Below are 17,461 nucleotides of genomic sequence, written 5' to 3' on the forward strand. Positions count from 1 at the left end.
ATAGACAAAATTAAGCTCACAAATATGTTTTCCCTGTAGTCACAGTGTTGTTATATGTGTGTTAATTATTTGTACAGCAAAATGATTTTAGGAGAACCATGTACTTGTCAATTTGTCACTGGCCCCATCATTTCTTGTTGTCCTACATACAGCCTCAATCATATAATTATGTTCTTTAGTGGCCTCTTAGGGGGCTTCCCTGGTGGCTCAGATGGTAAAGCATCTGGCTGCAATTCAGGAGACCCAGATTTGATCCCTGGGTTGGGAAGATCCCCTGGAGAAGGACATGGCAGCCCACTCTAATACTCTTGCCTGAAAATCCCATGGATGGAGGAACACTGTAGGCTACAGTCTATGGGGTTGCAAAGAGTCAGACACGAAAGAGCAGCCTCTTGAGTTTCTGGTTCATGCTCTACATAAACTATTCTACTTCTTATTTGCTCTCTGAAATCTGAGAAGTTCTTTTACCCAAGAATTTAGATTAAGGCTGCTTCTGAGTTTCATTAGACATGAGCTGGCTTATCCTTGCTTTGCCTACTTGATTGCTGCTTGCAATGCCACAAATTCAAAATTTGTACCATATCTTGCCCCCTCTTTTATGATGTGCTATCATTTAGTTTCTCTGAGAATGGTTAGCTTATATTCTTGTAAATCACTGCTCTGATTACAGATAATAATGAAAGTAATCATATAAACAAGATTTGAATATATTTGAGTTGAAAGATTATAAGTATCGCTCTGTCTCAATGGAGCATATAAAGTATGTATTTGTCACACTGGGTCAAGAAGCCTTTGTCTGGGTTTACAGAAGTCAGTTGCCCATGGATATCCCTTGGACACCCAAAACTGAAGAGTTTAAGCAGTTTGCCATTTAGAACTGAAATACTTTACCAATGGACCTGCTGTGAGTGAAATTGACTTAGATTACAAAATCCACAGTCACAGCAAGGGTCAGGGGCAAAATCGCATCACTGCTTCAGAGCGTCTCCTGCTAGCTACAGGCCAGTAGGAGAAGAAAACAGAGAAGACAAGAGGGCAGAAAATAAACAACAGAAATCTCAAGAATAACAACTATGAAGAAGGTGTTATGTGTTTGAAGCATCTAAATTCTGCTTCGCTGGAGAGGTTGCTGGCATTTAATTACTACCTGATCCTTTGTCTAAGATTTGGTTTGAGCAGTTTTGTAAAAATTGCTATACTATAAAATTTCAAGAATTTTCTAAAACACTAATCATGCAGTTTTCAATACTTGTTTAGTTTGCATAGTAAATTAAAAGTAGGGACATTCAAAGGAAATATACAATGTGGTCAGTGCCTTCCTGTTGACAATACAACAAGCAAAACAGAGCCAATTATGATAATTTTTTTTTTTTTATAGCATTTTTTTTTTTCTTCCAATTTTATTTATTTTTAAGAACCCCGTAGGGTAATTTATTTTGCTTGCATGTGCATTCTTATACATGTGTGTATACATATACACAGAGCTTGTTTTCATACATATTAGCCCTGTGGACACTGGTTCTTATTGCTCAATTAGACTAGACTTTTGCAAGTCTTTAGTGACAATTTCCTGCTTTGAATATCGTCTTGCTAATAGGCTCGAAATGTTTATTACTGGGCGACAGTGGTGCTGTCCTTTCTTTAAGCAAGAACATCATTATATCTCCTAAGTGTCTAGTTGTTCCCAGCATCTAAGTGCTGTTTTTAAAATAAAGGTCCAAAGACCACACTCATCAGAATCGTCTAGAATGCATAATACAAATGCATTTCCCCCCAAACTTCTCTATGACAATCTCTGGGATTAGGCAGTGAAATCTTTATTATAAACACCCCACATGATCCCTATAGACACTATATTTTAAGAATTGATAATTGAAGATATTTAATCACAGTTTTTAATCTAAGATTGTATTGTAATATTAAATATAAATATTAGATGATAATAGCTGCAATTTGAAAAAATATAATGAATATATACTTTCAATTAAATGTTAATTGTTTACTTGCCACAAAGACTTTATTTATCCACTTATTCATAAAACTATAATGTTGATACAGGTTCTTTTACATTTACAATTAAATAAATATGAAATATACATTTTTATCCATATATATTTGGTCCAAATAGCTGAGGAAAAAAGAGAAGCAAAAGGCAAAGGAGAAAAGGAAAGATATATACAACTAATGCAGAGTTCCAGAGAACAGCAAGGAGAGATAAGAAAGCTTTCTAAGTGAACAATGCAAAGAAACAGAGGAAAATGATAGAATGGGAAAGACCAGAGATCTCTTTAAGGACATTAGAGATACCAAGGGAACATTTCATGCAAAGATGGGTACAATAAAGGACAAAAATGGCAAAGACGTAACAGAAGCAGAAGAAAGAGGTGGCAAGAATACACAGATGAACTGTACACAAAAGCTCTTAATGATCCAGATAACCACAATGGTGTGGTCATTCATCCAGAGCCAAACATCCTGGAGAGTGAAGTCAAGTGGGCCTTACTATGAAAAAAAAATAGTGGAGGTGATGGAATTCCAGCTGAGCCATTTCAAATCCTAAAAGATGATGCTGTGAAAGTACTACACTCAACATGTCAGCAAATTTGGAAAACTCAGCAATGGCCACAGGACTGGAAAAGGTCAGTTTTCATTCCAATCCCAAAGAAAGGCAATGCCAAAGAATGTTCAAAATACCACAGAACTGTATTCACTTCAAATGCCAAGAAGGTTATGCTCAAAACCTTTTGAGTTAGGCTTCAGCAGTATGTGAACCAAGAAATTTCAGAAGTACGAGCTGGATTGAGGGAAGGCAGAGGAACCAGAGATCTAATTGCCAACATCTACTAGATCATAGTAAAAGCAAGATAATTTTTTTAAAAATCTATTTCTACTTCACTGACTACACTAAAGCCTGTGTGGATCACAACAAGCTGTGGAATATTCTCAATGAGTTGTGAATACCAGACCATATTACCTGCCTCCTGAGAAACCTGTACGCAGGTCAAGAAGCAGCAGTTAGATAAGGACATGAAACAAAATTGGTCTGGTTCAAAATCAGGAAAGGAATATGTCAAGGCTGTACATTATCACCCTGCTTACTTAACTTATATGCAGAGTACATCATACAAAATTCTGGGCCAGATGACTTGCAAGCTGGAATCAAGATTGCCAAAAGAAGTATTAACAACCTCAGATATGCATATGAAACAACTTTAACAGCAAAAGTGTAAGAGGAACTAGCAGCCTTGTGAGGAAGGTGAAGGAGGATAGTGAAAAAGCTGGCTTAAAAAAATAATAATAAAAGAAAACCCAACATTCAAAAAATAAAGATCATGGCATCTGCTTCCATCACTTCATGGCAAATGGGGAAAAAGTGGAAACTGTCAGATTTCACTTTCTTGGGCTCCAAAAGCAATGCAGATTGTGACTGCAGTTCAGTTCAGTTCAGTTGCTCAGTTGTGTCCGACTCTTTGCAACCCCAAATTTTGTGACTGCAGCCACAAAATTTAAAGATCACTGGTTCTGGGAAGAATAGCTATGACAAACCTAGACAGTGTATTAAAAAGTGGAGACATCACTTTGCTGACAAAGCTCCATATAGTCAGAGCAATGGTTTTTCCAATAGTCATGTATGGATGTGAGAATTGGACCATAAAGAAGACTAAGAGCCAAAGAATTGATGCTTTCAAACTGTGGTACTGGAAAAGACTCTTGAGAGTCCCTTGGACAGAAAGAAGATCAAATTAGTCAATCCTAAAGGAAACCAACTGTGAATATCCATTGGAAGAACTAGTGCTGAAGCTCCAATATTCTGGCCACCTGACGCAAAGATCCAACTCATTGGAAAAGACCCTCATGCTGGGAAAAATAGAGGGAAAGAGGAGAAGGGGGCAACAGGATGAGATATTTGGATGGCATCACTGACTCAATGGGCATGAGTTTGAGCAAACTCGGGGAGATAGTGAAATACAGGGAAGTCTGGAGTGCTGCAGTTCATGATGTCGCAAAGAGTCAGACATGACTTAACAACTGAACAACTAACAACAGTGGATCCATTAACTTTTTCAAATCTCTGGAGCTCTTTGGCTTGTAGTTTAGGAACTACTATTGCAAACTGTAAATTATTTCATGCCTATGCTGCACCAAATAATAATATTTACCCATTCTTCATATCTGTAACTAGTCATAGCTATGCGATATTCATATATCTGGGAAAAGAAATGTGTTCTGGTATATGTTCATCTGTGAGTTTTCTTAAAGTTGGAGAAATAATTTTGAGAACAGAGTCAGTGACTATAAATTGTTAACATTAATTTCTAGAATTCTATTTTGACATCTTAAGTAAATAGTCAAAAATTCAAATGATTCCATTTTGGTAAAGATAAATTTGCATGAGTAATGTTATAAAATAAATTAGGTATTTTCCATGATATATTAATACTTGCTTATTTATAAAATGTATAAGTAAAAGAATGAAAATATAATTAAAGCACCACTATTCCCACCATTTTATGATGACCAGTGTTATTTGGGGAGATTTTCTAGTATTCTTGAATTTTTTTTTCTTTAAAAAGTATTAACATACCATAAGTATCTTCTTTATATTATATTGTCTATATTTCCTATAGTATTATAGATTATTTGGTATTATAATGACTGTATCTCTTAAAGAATATTCTCCATCATAGTTTGCTTAAGCATTATTGCATTTTTAAGTATGTACATGGTTTCCAATATTTCAAAGTAATAAATGATACTGAAATGAATTTCAGGCTTAAAGTACTGTATAAATTTTGTATTGTTTCCTTTGGGCAGATTTATAGGAGTAGAAATATTAGTCAAGGGACATAAAATATTAAGGCTTTTGATACTTACTTGGAAATTGTTTCTCTGAGCTTTTATTGGCTATCTGGATGGTGATATGAAAATATATATCAGAATCTTTAAAATGCCTTTGTCATTTAACTTGACTATAAGGCATTTGTAACAAAATTAGTAATGAATAGGCTAAAATACTTGGAGCTATTTATTGATTTTAATCAGAAAAATATAACAATAAGAAATGGTTACCTTAAATTCAGAAATAAAGCTATATAACATTTTATAGCCAATAAAATATTCTTGAAGCAAAAAAAATATAAAATTGTTTTTGATAGTGTTAGGATAAAAACTTGTTGATTACACACATGGTTTTATATATATATATATGACTATATTTATATATATATATATATACAGCATTGTTTACATACAAAATATTTATTATATGTTCATATTATTTATTATCATTCATATATATATGTTATTATATATTCATTATTACTTATATAGACCTTATAGAAGCACATGCATTTTATATGTTACTTTTAAGTTTTTACATGTGTGTATTTACATTTCATAATAGATGTTATAATCAGAAAATACAACTATATAAAGTTTGCCAGCTTTGTTTACACTAGCCTTGAGTGAAAATGTCATTTTCCTTGGCTTTACAAACCATGAGTCTATTTTTCAAGCTAAATGTACTTTTAAATAATTGTACACTTTGTGTAATGAGGCAAATTACATGCTTTAAATTTAAGACAGTAGTACTGATAGGTGCATACATATAATTTTTTTTCAATTTAGAAATCTTGCTGAAAGGGCGTCTCATAAGATAATTCAACTCTTTACCCAAAAAGGTCAAAATTGGTGACTTTGTCTTGGCAAAACATATTTACAAAACAGACCACTATTATAAAAAGCCTATGTGCTTCTTTCATGAGTATTAGATGACAATGGATGGGACATTCATTAACTAGATTAATGGCTGGAAGTGAAATTCACTCAATTGTGTCTGAATCTTTGTGACCCCATACAGTCCTCAGGATTTTCTAGGCCAGAATACTGGAGAAGTAGCATTTCCCTTCTCCAGGGGATCTTCCCAATCCAGGGATCAAATCCAGGTCTCCTGCATTGCAGGCAGATTCTTTACCAGCTGAGCCACAAGGGAAGCCCAGATTAATGTCTGATAAGATGATATTTCACTTCATTTGGGTTGAAAATAGATATATATGTCTTTTCTCAGGGGGGAAAAAACCACTCGTTTTCTCTTTGCACTATGCTTAATAACCCCATGTGCGCTATGTGCTCAGTTGTTCAGTCATGTCTGACTCTTTGGGACCCCACGGCCTGTAGTCTGCCAGGCTCCTCTGTCCAAGGGGATTCTCCAGGCAAGAATATTGGAGTGGGTTGCCATACATTCCTGCAGAGGATCTTCCCAACCCAAGGATTGAACTGAGGTCTTCCTATTGCAGGGGAATTCTTTACCATCTGAGCCACCAGGGAAGCCCATGAATACTGGAGTTGGTACCTATCCCTTCTCCAGGGGATCTTCCTGAGGTCTCCTCCATTGCTGATGGATTCTTTACCAGCTGAGCTACCAGGGAAGCCCAATAACCCCATATCTTTTAGCAAATAGACTTTGCCATATGTAGAAAAATTTTACAAAATATATAGCATAATTTTTATTAATTTTTAAGTTATTTCATAGTTGCTAACAAATTGAGTCAATCTGAATTTCATTGGAAGGACCAATGCAGAAGCTCCAATACTTTTGCCACTCATGCAAAGAGCCAACTCATCAGAAAAGACCTTGAAGCTGGGAAAGATTGAAGGTAGGAGGAGAAGGGGCTGACAAAGGATGACATGGTTGGATGGCATCATCGACCCAATGGACATGAATTTAAGCAAACTCTGAGAGATGGTGAAAGACAGGGAAATATAGTGTGCTGCAATCCATGGGGTCGCAGAGTTAGATATGACCACCTGACCTGCCTCTTGAGAAATCTGTATGTAGGTCAGGAGGCAACAGTTAGAACTGGACATGGAACAACAGACTGGTTCCAAATAGGAAAAGGAGTATGTCAAGGCTGCATATTGTCACCCTGCTTATTTAACTTATATGCAGAGTACATCATGAGAAACGCTGGACTGGAAGAAGCACAAACTGGAATCCAGATTGCCGGGAGAAGTATCAATAACCTCAGATATGCAGATGACACCACCCTTATGGCAGAAAGTGAAGAGGAACTAAAAAGCCTCTTGATGAAAGTGAAAGTGGAGAGTGAAAAAGTTGGTTTAAAGCTCAACATTCAGAAAACGAAGATCATGGCCTCTGGTCCCATCACTTCATGGGAAATAGATGGGGAAACAGTGGAAACAGTGTCACACTTTATTTTTCTGGGCTCCAAAATCACTGCAGATGGTGACTGCAGCCATGAAATTAAAAGACGCTTACTCCTTGGAAGGAAAGTTATGACCAACCTAGATAGCATATTGAAAAGCAGAGACATTACTTTGGCAACAAAGGTCCATCTAGTCAAGGCTATGGTTTTTCCTGTGGTCATGTATGGATGTGAGAGTTGGACTGTGAAGAAGGCTGAGCACTGAAGAATTGATGCTTTTGAACTGTGGTGTTGGAGAAGACTCTCGAGAGTCTTCTCAAGGAGATACAACAAGTCCATTCTGAAGGAGATCAGCCCTGGGATTCCTTTGGAAGGAATGATGCTAAAGCTGAAACTCCAGTACTTTGGCCACCTCATGCGAAGAGTTGACTCACTGGAAAAGACTCTGATGCTGGGAGGGATTGGGGGCAGGAGGAGAAGGGGATGACAGAGGATGAGATGGCTGGATGTCATCACTGACTCGATGGGCGTGAGTCTGGGTGAACTCCGGGAGTTGGTGATGGACAGGGAGGCCTGGCGTGCTGCGATTTATGGGGTTGCAAAGAGTCCAACATGACTGAGCAACTGAACTGAACTGAACTGAGTACTGAACAACAACAAACTGAAATAAATATAAAAATCAGTAAGATACTAAGTACATATTATAAATTAGAAACACAATTTTGAAGTCATCTTTGCAAAATACTTTGGAAATACTTGTTATATTCAAAGTACTTCACAGTTATCATTTCAGAGATATAGCATATTAAATGGCATTAATTTCTATGCATGCTTACTAAACTATGTTAGACCTTTCAATATAAATTAAAATGTACTGATAAAACAGCCAAAGATGGAGAAGCTCTATACAGTCAAAAAAAAAGATTGCGAGCTGACTGTGGCTCAGATCATGAACTCTTTATTGCCAAATTCAGACTTAAATTGAAGAAAGTGGAGAAAACCACTAGACCAGATATGACCTAAATCAAATGCCTTATGACTATATAGTGAAAGTGAGAAATAGTTTTAAAGGACTACATCTGATAGACAGAGTGCCTGACTAAACATGGATGGAAGTTCATGACATTGTACAGCAAACAGGAATCAAGATTATACCCAACAAAGAGAAATGGAAAAAAGCAAAATGGCTGTCTGAGGAGGCCTTACAAATAGCTGTAAAAAGAAAGGAAGAGAAAAGCTAAGGAGAAAAGGAAAGATATAAGATTCTGAATGCAGAGTTCCAAAGAATAGCAAGGAGAGATAAGAAAGCCTTCCTCAGCGATCAATGCAAAGAAATAGAGGAAAACAACAGAATGGGAAAGACTAGAGATCTCTTCAAGAAAATTAGAGATACCAAGGGAACATTTCATGCAAACATGGGCTCAATAAAGGACAGAAATGGTAGGGACCTAACAGAAGCAAAAGATAACGGAAGAGGTGGCAAGAATACACAGAAGAACTGTACAAAAAAGATCTTCACGACCCAGATAATCACGATGGTGTGATCACTGACCTAGAGCCAAACATCCTGGAATGTGAAGTCAAGTGGGCCTTAGAAAGCATCACTACAAAAAAAGCTAGTGGAGGTGATGAAATTCTAGTTGAGCTATTTCAAATGCTAAAAGATGATGCTGTGAAAGTGCTGCACTCAATATGCCAGCAAATTTGGAAAACTCAGCAGTGGCCACAGGACTGAAAAGGGGCAGTTTTCATTCTAATCCCAAAGAAAGACAATGCCAAAGAATGTTCAAACTACCGCACAATTACACTCATCTCACATGCTGGTAAAGTGATGGTTAAAATTCGCCAAGATAGGCTTCAGTCATACGTGAACTGGGAACTTCCAGATGTTCAGTTTGGTTTTAGAAAAGGCAGAGGAACCAGAGATCAAATTGCCAACATCCGCTGGATCATCAAAAAAGCTAGAGAGTTCCAGAAAAACATATATTTCTGCTTTATTAACTATGCCAAAGACTTTGACTGTGTGGATCACAATAAACTGTGGAAAATTCTTAAAGAAATGGGAATATCAGACCACCTGACCTACCTCTTGAGAAACCTATATGCAGATCAGGAAGCAACAGTTAGAATTGGATATGGAACAACAGACTGGTTCCAAATAGGGAAAGGAGTACTCCAAGGCTCCTATATTGTCACCCTGCTTTTTAACTTATATGCAGAGTACATCAGGAGAAATGCTGGGCTGGAGGAAGCACAAGCTGAAATAAAGATTGCCAGGAGAAATATCAATAACCTCAGACATGCAGATGACACCACCCTTATGGCAGAAAGTGAAGAAGAACTAAAGAGCGTCTTGATGAAAGTGAAAGAGGAGAGTGCAGACGTTGGCTTAAAGCTCAACATTCAGAAAACAAAGATCATAGCATCCGGTCCCATCACTTCATGGCAAATAGATGGGGAAACAGTGGAAACAGTGTCAGGCTTTATTTTCTTGGGCTCCAAAATCACTGCAGATGGAGACTGCAGCAATGAAATTAAAAGAAGCTTACTCCTTGGAAGGAAAGTTATGACCAACCTAGACAGCATATTAAAAAGCAGACATTACTTTGTCAACAAAGGTCCATCTAGTCAAGGCTATGGTTTTTCCAGTAGTAATGTATGGATGTGAGAGTTGGACTATAAAGAATGCTGAGCACCGAAGAATTGATGCTTTTGAACTGTGGTGTTGGAGAAGACTCTTGAGAGTCCCTTGGACTGCAAGGAGATCCAACCAGTCCATCCTAAAGATCAGTCCTGGGTGTTCATTGGAAGGACTGATGTTGAAGCTGAAACTCCAATACTTTGGCCACCTGATGTGAAGAGGTGACTCATTTGAAAAGACTCTGATAGTGGGAAAGATTGATGGCAGGAGGAGAAGGGGATGACAGAGGATAAGATGGTTAGATGGCATCACCGACTCAATGCACATGGGTTTGGGTGGACTCTGGGAGTTGGTGATGGACAGGGAGGCCTGGCGTGCTGTGGTTCATGGGGTCACAAAGTGCTGGACACAACTGAGCAACTGAACTGAACTGAACTGATAAAATATCTACTTCAAAGAGGTGCACTGTAACTTGCTACCTATGAACAAGGTTCTATGCTTTAAGCAGGCAAATAAATGCCTTCAGTTCTCATTCTGAATCTATTAGTGATTATAATAAATTTTACTATGTTCTTAGGAACTAATTGCAGAATTTTTAATAAGCCCTCTTTAGTTTCACTTTTGGTATTCTCATAAGCACCAGAATAGCTTTCCACAGAAAATGTTGATGAGATTTTCCTCATATGAAAATTAGAATTTCATAAATTTTATATAGTTTTCTAAAAATTCTGTTTTTCTTTTAGTATGTTATTTAATTGTATAAAAGTTAGATTATTAATACTAATTATATATAAGTAGAATAATCATTTTTAAAATTAAAAGTAGAGAACCAAATGGACTCAAATGAGCAAATTGACATTTCTCAAAAAAAATGCATAACCTATAGGTTTACTTCTCTTTTCTACTGACATTAAGACAAACAAACCACGTGTTTAAATTATTTTTATTATTAATTTTTGTATAATATGTGATATTAATTTCTTCCACACTCTAGGAAATTTTAATATTTGCATGTATCAAATCTCATTATATTAAAAGTTCTTTCTCTTTTCTACAGATTACAGTGAAGACCCATAAGTTTTTCATATAAAACAAACTTTGATCACAAAACAGTGTTTTGGGGTGGTTGATAACAAGCTATTTTTATTGGTCAAGTATTTCAAAGGCAGTATATATGAACTTGTCAATATCATCTTTTAATATGATAACCCTTTTAAGTAGTACATGCTACTAAATGTTTCATTTTGGTGGGTTTTATTTTAGAAATTCATTGTGTTTCCTATTCATGCCAATTACCCTTGCCTTCTCTTGTGACTCTCCCTTCACTAAAGAAGACAGTCTCTAACCCAGACAGAAGAGCTTGAATGTGTAGCCGATTGTCATTCTATTCTACTAAATTGTATTTTTTTTGTGCTTGTATATGCTCAGTTGCTCAGTCGTGTCCGACTTTGCAAACCTGGGGACTGAAGCCTGCTGGGCTCCACTGTTCATGGGATTTTCCAGGCAAAAATATTGGAATGGGTTGTCAAATTCCTCCTCCAGAGGATCTTCTCAACTCAGGGATTGAACCTAGGTCTCCTGTGTCTCCTACATTGCAGATGGCTTCTTTACTGCTGGGCTGTCAAAGAAGCCCCTTCTAACTTATAGTCTTGTAAATCACTTCATTTTTTCCCCTACTTTTTTTTTCTATTAAAAAAAATATATATATACATAAATAAATAAATTTTAACAATACTGTGTTGGTTTTTGCCATACAACAATGCAAATCAGCCATAATTGTACATATATCCCTCCCCTTTCCTCCCTCCATCCTATCCCTCCAAGTACAGGAAGCACCAGACTCTGCTCCCTGTGCTACACAGCCTCTTCTCACCAGCTAATCTATAGGGTTTCCCAGATGGCGCTAGCAGTAAAGAACCTGCCTGCCAATGCAGGAGACTTAAGAGACTCAGGTTCGATCCCTGGGTAGGGAAGATCCCTGGGGAAGGAAATAGCAACCCACTCCCCTATCCTTGCCTGGGGAAGCCCATGGACAAAGGAGCCTAGTGATCTATGGTCCATAGGGTCACAAAGAGTCAGACATAACTGAAGTGACTTCACACAGTGTATATATGTTGATGATACATTCTCCATTCATCCCACTCTCTCCCTCCCCAACTGTGTGGTTGAGTCCATGCTCTACATCTGCATCTCCATTCCTTCCCTGCAAATAGGTCTATCAATATCATTTTTTCTAGATTCCATATATATGCATTAATATACTGCATTTGTTTTTCTCTTTCTGACTTACTTTGCTCTGTGTAATAGGCTCTAGGTTCATCCACCTCACTAGAACTGACTCAAATTTGTTCTTTTTTATGGCTGGAAAATGCTGGTGTTGCTGTTAAGTCACCAAGTCATTTCTGATGCTTTGTGACCCTATGGACTGCAACACTCCAAGCTTCCCTGTCTCTCACCATCGAACAGAGTTTGCCCAAATTCATGTCTATTCAATCGGTGATATCATCCGACCACCTCATCCTCTGTCGCTCCCTTCTCCTTCTGCTTTCAATCCTTCCCAGCACCAAGGTCTTCTCCAGTGACTTGGCTCTTTGCATCAGGTAGCCAAATTATTGGAGCTTCACCTTCAGCATCAGTCCTTCCAATGAATATTCAGGACTCATTTCCTTTAGGATTGACAGGTTTGATCTAGCAGTCTGAGGGGCTCTCAGGAGTCTTTTCCAGCACCATAGTTTGAAAGCATCAATTCTTTGGCTCTCAGCTTTCTTTATGGTATAACTCTCACATCTGTACATGACTACTGCAAAGACCATTGCCTTGACTATATGGACTTTTGTTGGCAATGTGATGTCTTTGCTTTTAATAAACTGTTTGGGTTTTGTCATAGCTTTTTAAATTAGCAATCATCTTCTAATTTCATGGCTGTTGTCACCATCTGCCTTGATTTTAGAACTCAAAAGAAGGAAATCTGTCAACTGCTTCCATCTTGTCCCCTTCTATTGCCATGAAGTGATGGGACTGGATGCCACAAAATCAGTTTTTTTTTAATACTGAGTGTAAGCCAGCTTTTTCACTCTCCTCTTTCACCCTCATCAAGAGGTTCTTTAGTTCCTCTTCACTTTCTGCCATTAGAATGATATCATCTGCCTATCTGAAATTGTTGATATTTCTCCTGGCAATCTTGATTTTAGCTTGTGATTTATCCAGCCAGGCATTTCTCATGATGGACTCTGAATAGAAGTTAAATAAACAGGGTGACTATATACAGCCTTGATGTACTCCTTTCCCAGTTTGGAACCAGTCCATTGTTCCATGTCTGGTTCTAACCGTTGCTTCTTGACCTGCATACAGGTTTCTCAGGAGGCAGGTAAGATGATCTGGTATTCCCATTCCTTTAAGAATTTTCCAAAGTTTGTAGTGATCCACAATCAAAGACTTTAGCATAGTCAAGGAAGCAAAAGTGATGTTTTTCTGGATTCCTTTGCTTTTTCTATGATCCAACGGATGTTGGCAATTTGATCTCTGGTTCCTTTGCCTTTTCTAAACCCAGCTTGCATATTCGAAAGTTCTTGATTCAAGTACTGCTGAAGCCTAGCTTGAAGTATTTTGAGTTATAATCTTATTAGCATATGAAATGAGTGCAATTGTCCATTAGTTTAAATATTCTTTACTATTGCCATTCTTGGAAATCGGAATGAAGTTTGACCTTTTCCAGTTCTGTGGCCACTGCTGGGTTTTCCAAATTTGCTGCCATATTGAGTCCAACACTTTCATAGCATGATTGTTTATGATTTGAAATAGCCCTGCTAGAATTCCATCACCATCACTAGCTTTATTTGCAGCAGTATTTCCTAAGGCCCACTTGACTTCACACTTCAGGATATCTGGCTCAAGATGAGTGACCACACCATTGTGGTTATCTAGGTCATTAAGATCCTTTTTATACAGTTTTTCTTTGTACTCTTGCCATCTCTTCTGCTACTATTAGTTCTTTACTGTTTTTGTCATGTACTGTGTCCATCTTTGGATGAAATGTTCCTTCGATATCTCCAATTTTCTTGACAAGATCTCTAGCTTTTCCCTTCTGTTGTTTTCCTTATTTCTTTGCATTGTTCATTGAAGAAGGCCTTCTTGTCTTTCCTTGCTCTTCTCTGGAACTCTGCATTCAGGTGGGTAGACCTTTCCCTTTCTGCCTCCATTGCACATACGTACCACATCTTCTTTATCCGTTCATCTGCTGATGGCCATTCTAGGTGGGTTACATGTCCTGGCTATTGTAAATAGTGCTCCCATGAACATTAAGGTTCATGTGTTTTTTGATTATGGTTTCCTCAGGGTATATGCCCAGTACTAGGGTTGCTGGGTCATGTGGTAGATTTATTCTTAGTTTTTTTTTTTTTTTTTTTTAAGGAATCTCCATACTGTTCTCCATAATGGCTATAACACTTTACATTCCCACTAACAGTGTAGGAAGGTTCCCTTTTCTCCACATCCTCTCTAGCATTTATCACCTGTAGGTTTTTTGATGATGGCCATTGTGACTGGCATTAGATGCTGCTGCTGCTGCTGCGTCGCTTCAGTCGTGTCCGATTATGTGCAACCCCATAGATGGCAGCCCACCAGGCTCCCCCGTCCCTGGGATTCTCCAGGCAAGAACACTGGAGTGGGTTGCCATTTCCATCCCCAATGCATGAAAGTAAAAAGTAAAGGTGAAGGCGTTCAGTTGTTTCCCACTCTTCGCTACCCCATGGACTGCAGCCCACCAGGCTCCTCCATCCATGGGGTTCTCCAGGCAACAGTACTGGAGTGGGGTGCCATTGCCTTCTCCAGGCATTAGATAATACCACATCATAATTTGGATGTGCATTTTTGTAATAATTAGTGATGTTGAACATCTTTACATTTATTCAACATTTGTATGTCCTCTTTTGAGAAATATCTGATTAGGTCTTATGCCCACTTTTGACTGGGCTGTTTGTTTTCCTAATACTGAGCTGTATGAGCTGCTTATATACTCTTGAGATTAATCCTTTGTCAGTTGTTTTATTTGCAATTGTTTTCTCCCATTCTAAGGCTTGTCTTTTAACCTTGTTTATTTTTTTCCTTTGCTATGCAAAAGCTTTTAAGTTTAATTAGGTCTCATTTGTTTATTTTTGTTTTTATTTCCATTACTCTAGGAGGTGGGTCAAATTGGATCTTGCTGTGCTATATGCTCAAAGAGTGTACTGCCTATGTTTACCTTAGTGTTAAGCAACATATTCAGTGATGACATAAACATTTTCATTCAAGATATGTACCATAAATAAAAAAACTAGTATGTGTACATGTGCTTAAAATAATATCTGCCACATGGTAAGTGTTACCTAATTATAAATACGGAAGCAATATGTGACAGTTAGTTAGAATTTTAAAACCTATTATTTTACATTTAATTTATTTGGTACTTCATTTGAGAGATTGTGACTTTTGGGCAAAGCCACATTCAGCTCACTCTAACACTGAAGTTTTTCATTTTGTAAGAAATGAGAAAGAAACCTTGAGAAACGTTGGAACTGACCAGGTAGTGTACACCTATCCTACAAATGCATACACTAACTTTCTATTCCTGTTCATTCACAACTTTATTAAATGACCTAAAGCTGTAATTCCAATACAGAAAGTCTTACACTTGCCTTGTAAGAACAACTTACTGTTGAGTATACCACTAGATGGCAGAAAAAGATCAGAAACATTCCATTAGATATTCAATACATTAAAATGTATAGTGCAATTACAATGCCTCTAGCAGCAACATGAATTTACCTAGAGATTATCATACTAAGTGAAGTAACTCAGATAGAGAAAGACAAATATTAAGTGATACCACTTATGTGTGGAATCTAAAAAACATACAAATGAACTTACTTAGAAAACAGAAAAACTCACAGGCATAGTAAACAAACTTATGGTTACCAAAGGGAAGAAAAGGAGAATAGGGATAAATTAGAAATTGGGATTAACAGATACACACTGCTATATATAACATAGATAAAACAAGGACTTTTGGTATAACACAGGCAACTATATTCACTATCTTGTAATAACCTATAATGTAAAAGAATCTGAAACAGCACATATGTATGTATAAGTAATTTAAAACACTCAATATAACAACAAAAACATACAGTGCACTTAAAAATCTTACTGGAATCAACATAGATATATGTCATTTAATAAGGCTTTAATATCAACAAGTCTTAAAACTTTTATCAAATATATCATTTAATGTGGAAAACTGTATACTTTATTTGGTGTGTGTGATACACACACATACACATAGGTGATACATAATATATATGCTAGACTAGAGATCTCTTCAAGATAATTAGAGATACCAAGGGAACATTTCATACAAAGATGGGATCAATCAAAGAGAGAAATGCTATGGACCTAACAAAAGCAGAAGATATTAAGAAGAGATGGCAAGAATACACAGAACGGTACAAAAAAGATCTTCATGACCCAGATGATGGTGTGATCACTCACCTAGAGCCAGACATCCTGGAATGTGAAGTCAAGGGGGCCTTAGGGAGCATCACTACGAAAAAAGCTAGTGGAGGTGACGGAATTCCAGTTGAACTATTTCAAATCCTAAAAGAGATGCCATGAAAGTGCTAAACTCAATACGCCAGTAAATTTGAAACACTCAGCAGTGGCCACAAGACTGGAAAAGGTCATTTTTCATTTCAATCCCAAAAAAGGCAATGTCAAAGAATGCACAAACTACCCCACAATTGCACTCATCTCACACGCTAGTAAAGTAATGCTCAAAATTCTCCCAGCCAGGCTTCAGCAATACGTGAACCGTGAACTTCCAGATATTCAAGCTGGTTTTAGAAAAGGCAGAGAAACCAGAGATCAAATTGCCAACATCCGCTGGATCATCGAAAAAGCAAGAGAGTTCCAGAAAACATGTATTTCTGCTTTATTGACTATGCCAAAGACTTTGACTGTGTGGATCACAATAAACTGTGGGAAATTCTGAAAGAGATGAGAATACCAGACCACCTGACCTGCCTCTTCAGAAATCTGTTTGCAGGACAGGAAGCAACAGTTAGAATTGGACATGGAACAACAGACTGGTTCCAAATAGGGAAAGGAGTATGTCAAGACTGTATATTGTCACCCTGCTTATTTAATGTATATGCAGAGTACATCATGAGAAACGCTAGGCTGGAGGAAGCACAAGCTGGAATCAAGATGCCAAGAGAAATATCAACAGCCTCAGATATGCAGATGACACCACCCTTATGGCAGAAAGTGAAGAAGAACTAAACAGCCTCTTGATGAAAGTGAAAGAGGAGAGTGAAAAAGTTGGCTTAAAGCCCAACATTGGGAAAACTAAGATCATGGCATCTGGTCACATCACTTCATGGCAAATAGATGGGGAAACAGTGGAAACAGTGGCTGACTTTATTTTTGGGGGGCTCCAAAATCACTTCTGATGATTTCATGATGACTGTAGCCATGAAATTAAAGATGCTTGCTCCTTGGAAGGAAGGTTATGACCAACCTAGACAACATATTAAAAAGCAGAGACATTACTTTGCCAACATAAGTCCATTTAGTCAAGGCTATGGTTTTTCTAGTAGTCATGTATGGATGTGAGAGTTGG

This window comes from Bos indicus x Bos taurus, chromosome 1 (assembly GCF_003369695.1).
Source record: "Bos indicus x Bos taurus breed Angus x Brahman F1 hybrid chromosome 1, Bos_hybrid_MaternalHap_v2.0, whole genome shotgun sequence".
Lineage (NCBI taxonomy): Eukaryota > Metazoa > Chordata > Mammalia > Artiodactyla > Bovidae > Bos > Bos indicus x Bos taurus.